The sequence below is a fragment of the Schistocerca piceifrons genome, chromosome 7 (genome assembly GCF_021461385.2).
Source record: "Schistocerca piceifrons isolate TAMUIC-IGC-003096 chromosome 7, iqSchPice1.1, whole genome shotgun sequence".
NCBI classification, from domain to species: Eukaryota; Metazoa; Arthropoda; class Insecta; order Orthoptera; family Acrididae; genus Schistocerca; species Schistocerca piceifrons.
In genome coordinates, this window is record NC_060144.1 from 562,183,725 (window position 1) to 562,200,038 (window position 16,314).

Consider the following 16,314-nt stretch of genomic DNA (forward strand, 5'->3'; position numbering starts at 1 on the left):
CCAACGGCGGCAGGGAGCACACTGACTGCGACCAACCGACACTGGCCGTTCAAAACAAAACAGTAGACAAACGACTACGCGAATTTACACTATTCAGGTACTAAAACGCGATGCTACAACTCTCAAATACTATAATACGCTCGAAATTTATGAATTAAACAATGCAAGTACCAAAAACACGCAAAGAAATTAAGAATTAAACTATGTAACAAATGAGTGAGCTAGGAGTATACGACTTGCTGCTGCAGCTGCTTATCCAACGGCGGCAGGGAGCACACTGACTGCGACCAACCGACACTGGCCGTTCAAAACAAAACAGTAGACAAACGTCTACGCGAATTTACACTATTCAGGTACTAAAACGCGATGCTACAACTCTCAAATACTATAATACGCCCGAAATTTATGAATTACACAATGCAAGTACCAAAAACACGCAAAGAAATTAAGAATTAAACTATGTAACAAATGAGTGAGCTAGGAGTATACGACTTGCTGCTCAGCTGCTTATCCAACGGCGGCAGGGAGCCGTGGGTCATAACTGTAAATCCAGCTCTCGTTGCTGGTGATAACCTGTGACAAGAAGGCTGGATAATCAGATGCAGTCTGACCAAGGTCCGTGTACACTTCAACACGCTGTGCCTTCTGATCGGCAGTCAAGATCCTTGGCACAAATTCTGCAGCGACACCATGCATGCCCAATTCATCTGTCAACATTCATTGACATGTCCTATAACCAATACACACTTCATCCGCAAGGTCTTGAATGGTTTGATGTCGATCCGAAAGAACCAATTGTTGAAGTTTGGCAACAATGTCTGGTGTTGTGCGGCTAATAGGCCTTCCAGTGTGAGCATCATCTTCGACGTCTGTACGGCTGGCCCTGAACCGAGCATGCCACTCAAACACACGTGTATGGTTCGTACTCTGTCCCCCAAACACTTGTTGAATCATTGCAACGGTCTCCATAGCACTTTTGCAGAGATTCGCACAGAATTTGATACACACGCTGTTCCATTCACGGATCCATCATAAAATCGCCACACACCAAATGCAGAGTATTACGGAACTCACTGTGGACCTGCAACACATCCTGCCAGCTGAATGCCACTCTGCACACTGACTCATCTGCAGCTCTCGCCATCTAGTGGTGCAAAGATCTACTACTCCTACTTTCCAGATGGCAGCACCAGTCCCGAAAATTTTTGAATCCATCTCCTATCTGTCCTCACCTACCTCTGCAAAACGTATGAAAGAAGATACATCACAATTTCAGATGCGATATTAACCCTTCTCACTCATCAAGAGGCCAGTTTCTATACAGAAAAAGACACAGTTTTTTAAATATTAAATCTCTCACAACTCATCGACAATGGCTTTGAAAACAGCAAAATCACAAATGTGGCTCTCATAGATTTAGCAATGGGTATGTTACGGTTAATCTTAGACTCTTGGTCAAAACAATTTGCACTATAACAAAAACGTACACATTGACAAAGGCTATCAGAGGCCTCCTCAAAAATCAAATGTCCTTTATGAAATTCCAGGGCAGAAGAAGCGAGTGGCAAGGATGGGAAAATGGTCATCTCAGGGCAGTATACTGGTCCCAATGTTTTTTAATATTTACACCAATAACCAGTCACACTGAATGACACTACTACTTCACACATGCTGATCTTATTGTGTGTCTGTCACTTGGCACAAATTCACCTGTACTAAACAAGTCGATTATGCACTCAACAAAATGTGCTGATTTGTCACCAGCTCCCTAAAGCATACTCCTGCTGATGAGGTCTACTGTCTGGGTGGAACTGCTCCAATGGCAATTCAACAAAAGACAATGGCCCCATAGTGAAAATGAAGTCCTCCTCATCTGAACAACACTCAATACATGGCATCTGACTGCCTGCCAAAAGGCTGAAATCAAGAAATCACTTCCTCAGAGCAACTGATAGCTATCAACACAAAACTCAGCCTGAATTGGAGACATGCTCAACTTCAGAAGATCAGCTCTGCATGGAATCCTATCATCAGAAGAACAAGCCACTGGCCATTGTGTAACTCTCTGAATAGACTGTAGCCAGGAACAAGAAGATAAAAAACAAATCTTCTAAAATGGAGATTCCCAATACCATCTAACCTCTGCAACTGTGGCGAGTTTCAGATGATTAAAGACATTTATCTCTGCCCTGACTGCCCCACTCAGTGCATGCTCAAGGACCTCACATTAGCAGCTCCTAACAGTTGATGTAACTGGCTTCTTGGCTAGTCAGTCTAAAATGCTCTGTGAATTTGTGTTGTACAAGTCATAAGTATAGCACAGTCCATTCCCTTCCCTTCTTCAACTTGTAATCTGATGCTTTAGACACACAAAAAAAAAAAACTATTTTGCACTTCTCTGACACTTACACTTCACATTAACATCATTAACTGTGTACCTGACTGAATTTAACTTGCACGAAGTTTGGCCGACAAAACGAGAATTTACAGAGCCTAAAATCATGTTGCATTTGAAGTCTCTAATTCTCTCTCAATTTAGCGGGAAAAACGCAATGACCCATTTAGCCTACACTTACATTACATTTAATTACAACCTTACAATTATTATTTGCTGATAAATATATATACATAGTGCTCAGAAGAGTAGCAGACACGGGATTCTAGAATGTAATGTATACCACAAACACCAATCATTTGGAAAATTATAATTCCTTCCCCACCACTGGAATGAGCATGGCTGGGCCACATGGAAGACATGAAACAAAATGAAAGGGATGTATCAATTGGCGGAGATATAAAGGAATCATTTGGTGAACTGCAGGTATACAGAAAGTAAAATACTGCCGATTTCAACAAATTTGACAAAAGACAGGCTCGTTGCTGGACACAAGTACTATAGAATCAAAAAAGTTTATTGACTATTCACATGCTGACACACACACACACACACACACACACACACACACACACACACTTAAACTGGAGGAGTTATGTTCAATTTGTGAACAGAAACAAAGTATTGACAGGCAACGCCATCCAATAATCTGGAAATTGGAGGCATGTCCACTCCATAAAGCAGAATAGGCAACAATCTTTCATGAAACTGGCAGTGGAGTGCATTTATAAAGCAACAAGTGTTTTGGAGCACAACACATCACACTATTTACAGTTGTAAGTCCACAGAAGATTATCAATATATGACATTGTAAGTTAAAACTGCATTGGTCATTACAACATTATGACAAACATAGCAATAGCAAGCCACTTTAACTTGATTTTAAACAGCTTTACATTATTTTCTAGTGGTAGGTTGTCATAAAATTGTAAAGGTGACATTCTGGCTGGTTTGGAAGACATGAATGTTTTGGCAACTTCTGCTTTCAGGATTATGTACAGAAGCTTCTTGCCTGGCAATAAGTACCACAGGTTTCAACAAACGCTCTCAGAAAATCTATTGTTTCATTTATAAATAAACATGGTACACATACTGCTTTTAATGTAAGGAATATATGACTCATTTTTGAATGTCATTTGATTAATGGAACATTGCCATATACCTTACAACAGACTAATATGTATGAAGAGGATATGTGTAAAGAGCACAGAGGGCTTCTAAACTGTCTAATGGTGTGACAGAAGAAGAAATGGGATTCAATGTGGAAGACATAGATCTAGAATTAGAGTCAGAGTTGAAGAGAGCTGTAGAAGACTTGCAATCAAATACAGTATGAGGTACAAATGACATTCCTTCAGTATTTCCAAAATCTTTGGAGAATTGCAACAACATGATTGAAGTTAGTGTGTATGGGCTTATCAGAAGACGTACCATCATTTAGAAAAAATATCTTGCACACACCCCAAAGATAGTAAGGACTAAGATATGTGACAACTATCATGTTAACTGGTTCTTCCATCACTTCTTGGTAAAACAACTTCAAAATTATAAGTGAAAAGCACAATATTGTGGATATACTACAACATTAATTTATTTAGATAACTGGTTTTTGGCTCACACAGCCATCATCACACGATAGTCAGTTAAAGTCTGGTGACTGACTTATAAGCTGAAAATTGGTTAATGAAACAAATTAATACTGCAGAACACACACAGTATTGTACTTTCCATTTATAATAACTGTGAGAACTACTACTCAATCAGCTGAGCAGCTCATACATCCTTGTTGCTGACAAAAATAATACACATTAGAACAGAAAAGAAAATGGAGGATCTGTTAAATGATGACTAGTTTTGCTTTTGGAAAATTAAATGCACCAGTGAGGCAGTTATGACTTTGAACTCCATAATGGAACAAGCAAGACTTAAGGAAAATAAAGACATTTTCACAGGATTTGTTGACTTAGAAAAAGCGTTAGACAACATAAAATGGTCAAGATGCTTGAAATTTTGAGAAAAATAGGTGTCAGTGACATAGAAAAAAAGTAATATACATTATGTAAAAGAATTGAAAGGGAACAATAAGAACTGAAAAAGTTCTCGGATAAAGGCTGTAAAGCAAGGATGCAGTCTTTTCTCCCCACTGTTCAATCTGTACATCACAGAACTAGTGATGGAAAAAAAAAAAAAGTTTTACGACTGAGGTTTAAGATCAGGGTGGAAGGTACCTATCATAAGATTTTCTGATAACACTGCCATCATCAATGAAACTGAAGAAGAAGTACAGGACCTGCTGAATGGGGTGAAAAGTCTAATGAGGTCAAACCAAAGAAATACGAAAGTAGTGAGGAACAGCAGAAATGAGATTAGCACTAAATTTAACATCAAAACTGGAGTGCATGCAGTAGATGAAGAGAAGATATTTGGCTATCGTGGAAGCAAAATAATGCATCATGTATGAAGTGAGGAGGACATACAGTATGAAACAGACTATCACAGGCAGAAAGAGCATTCTTTGCTAAGAGAAATCTGCTAAAATCAAATACAGGCCTTAATTTGAGGAAGAAGTTTCTGAGAATGTTCACCTGTAGCAACTGTGTGAAAGTGATCACGGACTTTGGGAAGTCCAGGAGCAAAGCAAATAATTGAAGCATTTGAGACAAGGTGTTATAGAAGGATGCTGCAAGTTAAGTGGGCTGATAAGATAAGAAATTATGTGGGCCTCTGGAGAATTGCCAAGGAATGTAGTATGTGTAAAACACAGACTACAAGAAGGGAGAGGATGATAGGACATGTGTACAGGAATAACTGTTGTGGTATTAAAGGGAGCCAAAGCTGACAAAAACTGTAAGGGAAGACAGAGACTGAAATACATCCAGATAATAGGACATGTAGGGGAATAACTCTCATGGTACTAAAGGGGGCCATAGCTACCAAAAACAGTAAGGGAAGGCAGAGATGGGAAAACATCCAACATATAATCGGGGAGACTGGGTGAAAGTGGTACTCGGAGATGAAGATTACATTAAATTAGATGTACTTTTATTCCAATTGATCCACAGTGAGGAGATCGTCTGGGATGTAGAACATGTCAGGAAAACAAGAATTCAAACTAAACATTTATAATGAGAAACAAATATGCTAACATAGGTACCTTCCACAGATCCCAAGTTAAATAATATTCATCAATAACAAATGAGTAAAAAAAATTAAACATATTTTCATTTACAAGGTAACAAATACCAAGCAGAAAATCACTTTACAACACTTATTAGCAACAATCTTATTACTGCACTGAATTTGTACAGAAGTCAGGTTGTACAAATACCACCACACTACTAACAAGCACGCATCAGTTGATTCTACTACGAAATTCATTAGTGGAGTAGAAGAAGTTGGCCACTAATGAATCCTCTAGGTTCCTTTTAAACTGACTTCACTAGTAGCTAAACTTTTTATAGCTGCTGGCAAGTTATTGTAAATGTATTTTCCTGAATAATGGACACCTTTTTGGACCAAAGTAAGTGATTTTAAATCTTTGTGAAGATTATTCTTATTTTTAGTACCGATTTTTTGAATTTAGCTGATGGTTTGAAAATGAGAGCTATTTTTAATGACTAATTTCATTAAGAAATAAATATAAAGGGCAGTCACATGAAAACTGAACTCCTGCCACAATGGAACCATAGAATGGTCCCATTCAAAAGCAACCATCACACACATTAAGACATTTATCCCACAGGGAGACGAGATGATCAATTCCTGTTTCACAGAATGCAGTCAGCCGCTGATGGATCCATGTCTGTGTCCTCTCTTGCACTTCCTCTTCTGACTGAAACCGATGTCCATACACATCTTCCTTCAGGTGGGCAAAGATGTGAAAATCACATGGTGAAAGAGCTAAGCTGTATGGAAGATTTTGCAGTGCTTCCCAACCAAATTGATGAAGTGTAGCCTTCACGCTATTGGCAGTGTGGGGGCAAGCGTTATTGTGTAACAGGATGATTCCATCTGACAGCATTCCTGGGTTCTTCTTCTTTACGATGCATCACTATTTCTGCAAAGTGTCTTCATAGCACTGTGCATTGAATGCTCGAGGAACTGGACAAGAAAAGGGCCCCTGCACTCGAAGGAGGGGGTCATCATGACCTTATGGGAACAGCTTTGAATTTTTTGGTGTGGGAGATGTGGGATGTTTCCACTATTGTGTTTACCATTTGCTCTTGGGATGTTGGATGGAATCATCCTGTTGCACGATAATGCCTGTCACCACACTGTCAATCAGGCAAAGGCTATATTTCAGTGATTTGATTGGGAAACACTGCAACATCCTCCATACAGTCTGGATATTTCATCGTGCGATTTTCACATCTTTGCCCACCTGAAGAAAGGCATGCATGGACATCAGCTTCAGTCAGACGAGAAAGTGCAAGAGTAGGTGTGAATGTGGATCTGTCAGTGGCCAAGTATTTTTTTATGAAACAGGAATTGATCATGACTGGAACCATTCCATGGTCCCTTGTGGCAGTTGTTCGGTTTTCATTTGACAGCCCCTCTTGTATTGGGAAGCAGTAGTCGCCACATGAGAAGAAGTCACGGTGGGTAACATCAAACCAGTCAGACACCTGATGACATAAAAAGGCCTGGAGTACTATTTCCTTTTGTCACAGTTTGCAGTCAGCACAAATATCATATGGCTATGTATGTAAGACTTGTACATACATAGACCAGTTTAGATGTTCTGAGAACAGCCCCTATATACCTGCACCAGGTTGGGTCGAAGGAAGACACTGAAGCAATTCAGAGGTGGGTTACTAGATTTGTTACCGGTAGTTTCGAACAACATGGAAGTGTTACGGAGATGCTTCGGGATGTCAAATAGGAATCCCTGGAGGCAAGGCGATGTTCTTTTTGAGAACATTATTGAGACAAATTAGAGAACTGGTATTTGAAGCTGACTGCTGAACAATCCTACTACCACCAACACAGATTGCACGTAAGGGCCACAAACATAAGATATGAGAAATTAGGGCTCATACGGAGGTGTACAGACAGTCGTTTTTCCCTCGCTCTATTTGCAAGCGGAACAGGAGGGGAAACGACAAGTATTGGCACAGGGTACATGCAGCGGACATGGTTTGCGGAGTATCTTTGTAGACGTAGATATCTGGAATCTCAAATTCACATCATCATGTGACATACGCATAAGACTTTCATCATCCATGCTTGTACAAGGACCAATAGAAGTCGTGTCACAGTAAACTGTTCATGTTTAGCATCCTAAAGGTAAACAATCTAACATTAAGTAGGCCATCATAATGTTCTGACACATAAACATACCCACTGAAATCACCCAGTGACACAGACTACTTATGAAAGTACGCACAACCTCATATGTATGAGAGGAAATAACAGGAATGAGGCACCTGGGATGAACTAAGAGGAAAGAAATATGGCAGATTGGATGGGGGGAGAGAGGGAGGTGGGGCTGCTGAGAGGTAATTCAGTTACAGTACACATAGTTTGAAAAATCAGCAGAGTCTTTTAGCTCGGGAGGTATCAAGAATGGTGTCGGACAGGGGTCAGTCATGGGCCTCTTGCTGTTCTTAACACATATTAATGAATGGCTGCTCTATATTCAAGAAGATGCAAAGCTATTTCTTTTTGCTGATTATGCAAGTATAGTAATCACACAAAAAAGAAGAAGAAGAAGAAGAATTAGCTGAGGAAATTGTAAATAATGCCTTGCAGAAAATTATTATGTGATTCTCTGCAAATGGACTCTCACTAAATTTTGAGAAAACAAAGTATATACGGTTTTGTACGGTAAACGGCATAACACCATTGATAAATTTTAACCTTGGACAGAAGTCTGTTGATAAGGCAGACTATTCAAAATTTCTGGGTGTGTGCTCTGATGAGAAATTGAATTAGAAGAAACATATTGACGATCTGCTGAAACAGTTAGGTTCAGTTACTTACCAAGTTCTTAGTGTTATTGCAAATTTTGGTGATAAACATATTCAGTAAATTCGCCTACTAAAACTTATTTTCTTTTGCTGCTCTCAAATGGCATCATATTTTGGCGTAATTCATCACTAAGAGAAAAGGTATTCATTACACAAAAGTGCATGATTAGAATAATACCTGGAGTCCACCCATGATCACCTTGCAGACATTTATTTAAGGAACTCAGGATATTCACAGTACCTTCTCAATACATATATTCACTTATGAAATTTGTTATTAATAACCCATCTCAATCCAAATATAGTAGCAAAAGGCGTGGTTACAATACTAGAAGAAAGGCTGATCTTCACTAATCTGGGTTAAATCTGAGTTTGGCACAGAAAGGGGTGACTTATGTTGACACAAAAATTTTTGGTCATTTGCTAAATAGCATTACAAGTCTGACACATAGCGTACCAGTATTTAAAAACAAATTAAAAGAATTTCTGAATGACAACTCCTTTTACTCAATAGGCGAATTTTTAGATATGAAGTAGTAACTACAAAAAAAAAGTGTAATGAAAACTTATGTTAAATTGACAAGTTCCATGTCATTAAAAAACATCGTATTCATGATCTATGGAACAAGTATTAATGTAATTTACTATAGCAAAATGAGCACTTAATAACATAATGATCACAAAAATATAGAGAAAAGTGACATTAAAGGTCAGGACGAAAGAGAAATGGGAAGAAGAAGACATGAGGAAATGAAAGAGAAGGGGACCAGAAGACAGGCCAGGGAGTTGGTGAGACCAGTGGACATGTTGGAATGACAGTTCCTGCCAATGTGGGATTGGAAAGAGCTGTAACTGGACTGCTGCAAGATGTGGTATGGTGGCTGTAATATTCAAGTGTGGCATATGTATTGTCCACTGGGGAGTGAGCTATGGTATGTCCATGGGAACTGATTCAGATTTTCCTAAATTAAAGTTCACAAATTGGGCTGAGACATGGATGGGAATTTGGACTGAGGAGGGAGGCGTGCTAGGGTAGCCCGTGCAGTTGTGCAAAGCCACTGCGCCAGGGTGACATAGTGGTGTACAAATTTTCATTCATCACTTTGGTCTGGATATTTATATTGTGTATTTCTTAAATTACTTAAGGCACTGCGAAGATGGTTCAACTTACAATGCCACAGCTGGCCACATATCTTCCCCTCACAAAAAAAATGTGTATGCATTTATTTGGGTGTATATATGGCTTATGTGTTTCCTTGAATTAAGTCAATGTATCCTATATCATAAGTTGTGTGGCTGACAAAATACTAATTTAAATAGTAAGAAAAGGATTTTGGCTCAGATATCTCTCGTCGTGTTGCATGACAAAAGGTAGCTGCAGGTCTAGAAAAGGATTAGGTTAAAATATTCAAGGCTTTCATTGTAAAATGAGTATTGATTGGTGGTTAGTTCACAATGGTGATAAGTTTCTTGGCATCACACAAATAAATGTCAAGTGAAATTTGTTTCTTATGCAGAATTATCGCTTCTGAAGGTTTTAAAACCTTGCTTCCCTCATGCTATCCTCTTATGAAAATCTTATGTAAGGAAATTATGAGCAAGACATTCTAATTCAGTTTAATCACTACAGACATAAGGTGCCAACTGTACAATTTTTCACACTCTTTAATATCAAGAACTTATTTGTTCTTCTATTTCACTGAATTCATAACTGAATCTTTCTACTGTTTTTCTGACTGCCCTCACCACAGTCTATACTGTCATGTTCTTTTCCTTGGAAGTATGTCCCCCACTTGTAAACCTCATTTTCTTTTTCTCTAGTGACATTAGTGAAGTTCTCGAAACATCTTCTGTAATTAGTCTTGGACATGTTGTGATCTCTGATAAAATTTCCAGTTTCTTGTACATGAGCTTCAGTTACCTTGTGTTACCCAACAATACTAGGGCTGTAGATTGAAATACTTTGGACAACTTTTACCAGATGCAATTTATTTCTTCAAAGCACTAAATCCATCATCAGAGTTGTTAGACCAACAAGAGCTGAATTAAATAAGTCTGCTGCAAATGAGTTAGTAGTGTGATACCATTTATTTCTGCAGGCCTAAATCCTGTAAAATGTATTGTGCAATAACTTGTTCAACACCAATTACTTTTGACCCCAATATATTTAAATAAAACCGGAAACTAAGCAAATAAATGCGTTAACAATATACATTGTGGGGAGTCAGGCATCATTTTCTCTCACTTATCCAACAAAATCACAAACCATCAACTAGGATGAAGTAGGGACAGGAAAACTAAATTAATTGTTTCTATGATTTAACGGTACATGCATCCATTAGCTAAAAATCATTCTGCTGATACTTGTCCCTGAATAACGAACAAGTTAGAGTGTTTAAGGATCTTCCTAATAATTTGATAATCACCAATATTTTGAGAGAGTATAATTTCGCACTATTATAAACTGACCTTATTAAAAAGGGTAAAATAATACTCATGTGAGGTTCACCCTTCTCACAAAACACGACTTTTACAGGATCTCCACGAACTGTGCGTTAGACTGTGGTTATCTCGTTGTTATTCTACGGTGTCGAAATCAAAACAATAATGTTTTCAAAATGAACCAAAGACTTTCAGTATGAAGCTAATGTACTCAGACGACAAATTTCAAAGCTATTAATCAACGGTGGAGTTCGGTATACAAGCACCAACTTATCTGCGCAGACATCTCCGCACAAATCTGTGCACGCAATAAAATTACCGCAAGTCTGGGGCGTACACACGACACAGTTCCAGTCTACTGCTAGCTCGCCATCTACGCGTCTGCATAAGAAGGTTCAGCGGCAAGCAGCTACCCTCTTGCGAAAAATATTTCAGTTCAGTACACTAAATCGCAATGCAGGAAACTTCTGTGGTCTGTGCTTGCAACTGGCCTTAAAAGAAAAAAGTCCAATACAACGTAATGAAAGAAAATACCACGTAAATAGTAAAGACAGTGTATCTTTAAGCGGCGGCAGCTTTCACTATTAATTTACTTCGCAAGTTATATGGCGAACCTGTAACCTGGCGAAATTATTTGCGAATTGTCATGAAGACACATAAATATCTATTGACGCTCGTAATTCCTCATATAAAACAACAAAGTAGGCTACTTCAATGAGGGGAGTATGTTCACACGAACTGCCGATGGAGTCATTACGACTGCTGGCGACAGGAAGAAGTTTGGTTACAAGCATTTAGAATCTTTGACACTAGTGTCCAAACAAACATTGAGCGAAGTAATATACAGGTTACACTGTCCTGAAGAAGGATTTAACAAAGACAAGGGAAGAATCTCAATTCTGAAAGATATAAATTGTGCGAAGTCTTTCGAACGTCATAACCGGTATCCTGATAAATTATTGAATTGGCCAGTGAGATTTTCTTTTACAGTGCCTCAGAGGATCTGGGGATTTTCAATTCCTCGTTTGAATTCTACCAGTAGCCTGATATAATTTTTTTTTGCACAGAATATAAAACTAGAATCCGAACTATAGATGGGTATTCATAGTCTATAGTAAAAGTGTTACTTTAATACTGAAGTACTGTTAGTGAATTGTATAGTATACCTTAAATTCTCAGATGAAAACCCAATTCTAAGCAAAGAAGGGAAAGCAGAAAGGTGGAAGGAGTATATAGAGGGTCTATACAAGGGCGATGTACTTGAGGACAATATTATGGAAATGGAAGAGGATGTAGATGGAGATGAGATGGGAGATATGATACTGCGTGAAGAGTTTGACAGAGCACTGAAAGACCTAAGTCGAAACAAGGCCCCGGGAGTAGACAACATTCCATTAGAACTACTGATGGCCTTGGGAGAGCCAGTCCTGACAAAACTCTACCATCTGGTGAGCAAGATGAACGAGACAGGCCAAATACCCTCAGACTTCAAGAAGAATATAATAATTCCAATCCCAAAGAAAGCAGGTGTGAAAATTACCGAACTATCAGTTTCATAAGTCACGGCTGCAAAATACAAACACGAATTCTTTACAGACGAATGGAAAAACTAGTAGAAGCCGACCTTGGGGAAGATCAGTTTGGATTCCATAGAAATATTGGAACATGTGAGGCAATACTGTCCCTACAGCTTATCTTAGAAGCTAGATTACGAAAAGGCAAACCTACGTTTCTAGCATTTGTAGACTTAGAGAAAGCTTTTGACAATGTTGACTGGAATACTCTCTTTCAAATTCTGAAGGTGGCAGGGGTAAAATATAGGGAGCGAAAGGCTACCTACAATTTGTATAGAAACCAAATGGCAGAGTTGAGGGGCAAGAAAAGGAAGCAGTGGTTGGGAAGGGAGTGAGACAGGGTTGTAGGCTCTCCCCGATGTTATTCAATCTGTATATTGAGCAAGCAGTAAAGGAAACAAAAGAAAGATTCGGAGTAGGTATTAAAATCCATGGAGAAGAAATAAAAACTTTGAGGTTCGCCGATGACATTGTAATTCTGTCAGAGACAGCAATGGACCTGGAAGAGCAGTTTGAACGGAATGGATACAGTCTTGAAAGGAGGATATAAGATGAACGTCAACAAAAGCAAAACGAGGATAATGCAATGTAGTCGAATTAAGTCGGGTGATGTTGAGGGTATTAGATTAGGAAATGAGACACTTAAAGTAGTAAAGGAGTTTTGCTATTTGGGGAGCAAAATAACTGATAATGGTCGAAGTAGAGAGGATATAAAATGTAGACTGGCAATGGCAAGGAAAGTGTTTCTGAAGAAGAGAAATTTGTTAACATCGAGTATAGATTTAAGTGTCAGGAAGTCGTTTCTGAAAGTATTTGTATGGATTGTTGCCATGTATGGAAGTGAAACATGGACGATAAATAGTTTGGACAAAAAGAGAATAGAAGCTTTCGAAATGTGGTGCTACAGAAGAATGCTGAAGAGTAGATGGGTAGATCACATAACTAACGAGGATGTGTTGAATAGGATTGGGGAGAAGAGATGTTTGTGGCACAGCTTGACTAGAAGACGGGATCGGTTGGTAGGACATGTTCTGAGGCATCAAGGGATCACCAATTTAGTATTGGAGGGCAGAGTGGAGGGTAAAAATCGTAGAGGGAGACCAAGAGATGAATACACCAAGCAGATTCAGAAGGATGTAGGTTGCAGTAGGTACTGGCAGATGAAGCAGCTTGCACAGGATAGAGTAGCATGGAGAGCTGCATCAAACCAGTCTCAGGACTGAAGACCACAACAACAAACAACAACCTTAAATTCGCTGTTTCCACTAGGGACATTCGGATTGCAATTTTCTGAACTCTCCTTGAATTTCTGTGACTCCAACATATTTCAATAAGTTCAGCAGTGAAACTCCTAAAGCTCTGACTCACATCATCCGTTTTAGAAGTCATTGTGTAGGCCTATATTGATCAGCATACTTTCATTCAGTACTGTTCTATGCCTTAATCTTTTGCAGCAGTGTAGCTAAAATCAATGTACTTATTCTACAAAATAGTGCCATCACAATAGTGTGTCAAGATGATAGATGAATCTCTTACAGCAGTGTCTTCAGGGACAGAGGGACCCTTACACTTACTTGTCGATTCCTTAGTGGAATATATCGTTCATGATAAGAGTGAATTTAAAGCAACAGACTGAGAATCCCTCTCTATGGTTCAGAGTGTAGTTTTATGTTCTGTACAAAAATTTATAACAAGTTACTGGGCGATCTGAAGCAGGGAAATGAAAATTGTCAGAAACTCAGAAACAAACTAAAAGAAACCCTACATTGACTCAAATATGTTTCACATGTCAGATCTCCGGACACATGCTGTGATTTGTATGATCCAATGTGGTGTGAGCCTACAGATTTGAGCAATTTTGCTCAGACTTCCTATCCACATGAACCAACATGTCTGCACAAATACCGGCATACATCACATCTCGGCAGACAGGTCTTTGCATTCGGACATGAGATTTGCACAGATATTCTCGTACACAAACCTGGAAGTCAGAGCTGGAGGCCTGAGCAAAATTGCTCAAATCCGTGGGCGCTAATTAGATATGCGCAGACAAATCGGAGCATCTGCTCAGGAGAATGGCGCGAATCTACCATATGAAATGTGTTGGCACCAATTGTTTTTTCAACCTAGCAATTTTTTTCTTTGGATGCACATTGATTGTAAGATGACTGATACATGTCAATGCTTTTGGCAGTTCATTGCTGAATTTATTGAAATATACAGAGGGCACATGTATTTGAGGAAAGTTAAGACTAAGGATTACAGTGAATGAGATAAGGTGGCAGCTGCTTACTATACGGATAGCTGGAGTAGTTGACCTTACTGCAAATAGGGAAAATGTAATTAAAAATGTTATGGACTTAATCAAAATTAATAGTTTACCTGCTTTGCATCTAGAAATCTCTGTCTTTACGTTGACCTAAATAAATACAGGACTGTAAGGACACTTTCACTCAGTACTGCCCTATATCATAATCCTTTGTGGCAGTGTAGAGGAAATAAAATTAGAAATATACCTTACATAGAAGACTGAAATCAGAATATTGTGTTAAGCTGATAAAGGAACATCTTGCAGCTGTGTCTTCAGTGACATAGGGACACTTATGTGTCAATACATTTATTCCCTAATGAAATATGTTGTTCATAGCAAGAGTGAATTAAATGTAAACTGTACGGTTCACTACCACAATATTATAACTTTTCATATAGACTATGAATCCATATCTAGAGTTCAGATTGGAGCTCTGTATTCACATATAAAAGTTGGTGGTGGACTTTAGAGACACGCTCTCTGTCTTTCTCTTTCTCTGTCTTTCTCTCTCCATCTGAACAGGCCCAATAGTACTGACTGACCACTGTGTCATCCTTAGCTGATAGGCACCACTGAATGTGGATATGGAAGGACATGTGGCCAGCACACCATGCTCCTGGCTACTGTTTTCATGACCGGAGCCACTACTTCTCAGTCAAGTAGTTCATTGACAGGCCTCACAAGGAATGAGTGCCCCCACTTCCCAATAGCATTCAGAAGACCTGAATGATCGCTCATCCAAGTGCTAGACAAGACTGACAGCAGTTAACTGTGGTGATTCAATGGGAACTGGCATCACTGCTGCAGCAAGGCTGTGGCTAGACCTTAGAGAGGGAACTGAAGAGTCCCATACACACAGAAACAGAGTAAAAGATACCTCATTGACCACTTCTATTATTTATTAGAATATATGAAGTTAAAAAATCTCTAATAATATAAAAATGTAATTTGTAACTTGTTACAATTGATATGTTACATAACTGACATACCTCGCTTGTCTCTGTGAAATCCTTCTTCAGGACAGTTAAATGGTTTCAAGTGTTTTAGGTGTTGCTTTGTTTAATGCTTGTTCAGACAGGTCATTGCATGTGGACAGGCCTTAGGAGAAGGAGATATCAGGATCAATTTGTTCACACAAAATGTCAGTGGAATGGAAGAGAACATCACCATCAAGATTTATTACATTTTTAGTTTGTATAAGTAATTATTTGGATAGCTATATTTAAACATCCATTATAATATTAAATTCATTATAGCACTGATCTTGTACATTGAAACGAATCAAAGAGCTACAGGAAACTGAAAATTAAACAATACTTTGCAAGTCCATATATCCACTGACTGCGTAGTGACAATGGCACTTGAAATATTACCATGAGGAACTTCTAAAGAGTCTTATATCCTTGATGTTTTTATATCATTGAGTTTGTTAAAAAGCTTCTAAACCATATTATATGTGCCCTTCTGGTACTGCACCATATTAGTGTGGCTTATGTGAAATTTATGTTCAGTGTGGTATTATGTTTGTGAATGTCACAGTTCCTTATCTGTCTTTTGTCTTTGGAGAATTGGAGTGTTTTGTAATATAAATATATGGTAGAGGAAAATGCTATGCAAACAGGT

General features: G+C 38.7%; 1 protein-coding gene across 1 annotated transcript in view; it reads right to left on the reverse strand.

Annotated features, from left to right (window-relative positions):
• Positions 1–11,007, reverse strand: part of LOC124805044 (probable splicing factor YJU2B) — a 66,881-nt gene extending 55,874 nt beyond the window's left edge. The window contains exon 1 of the mRNA XM_047265465.1: positions 10,834–11,007. The gene's annotated coding sequence lies outside the window, so the exon portion shown is untranslated. The remainder of the gene's footprint in view (positions 1–10,833) is intronic.
• Between the last annotated feature and the right edge of the window lie 5,307 nt (positions 11,008–16,314).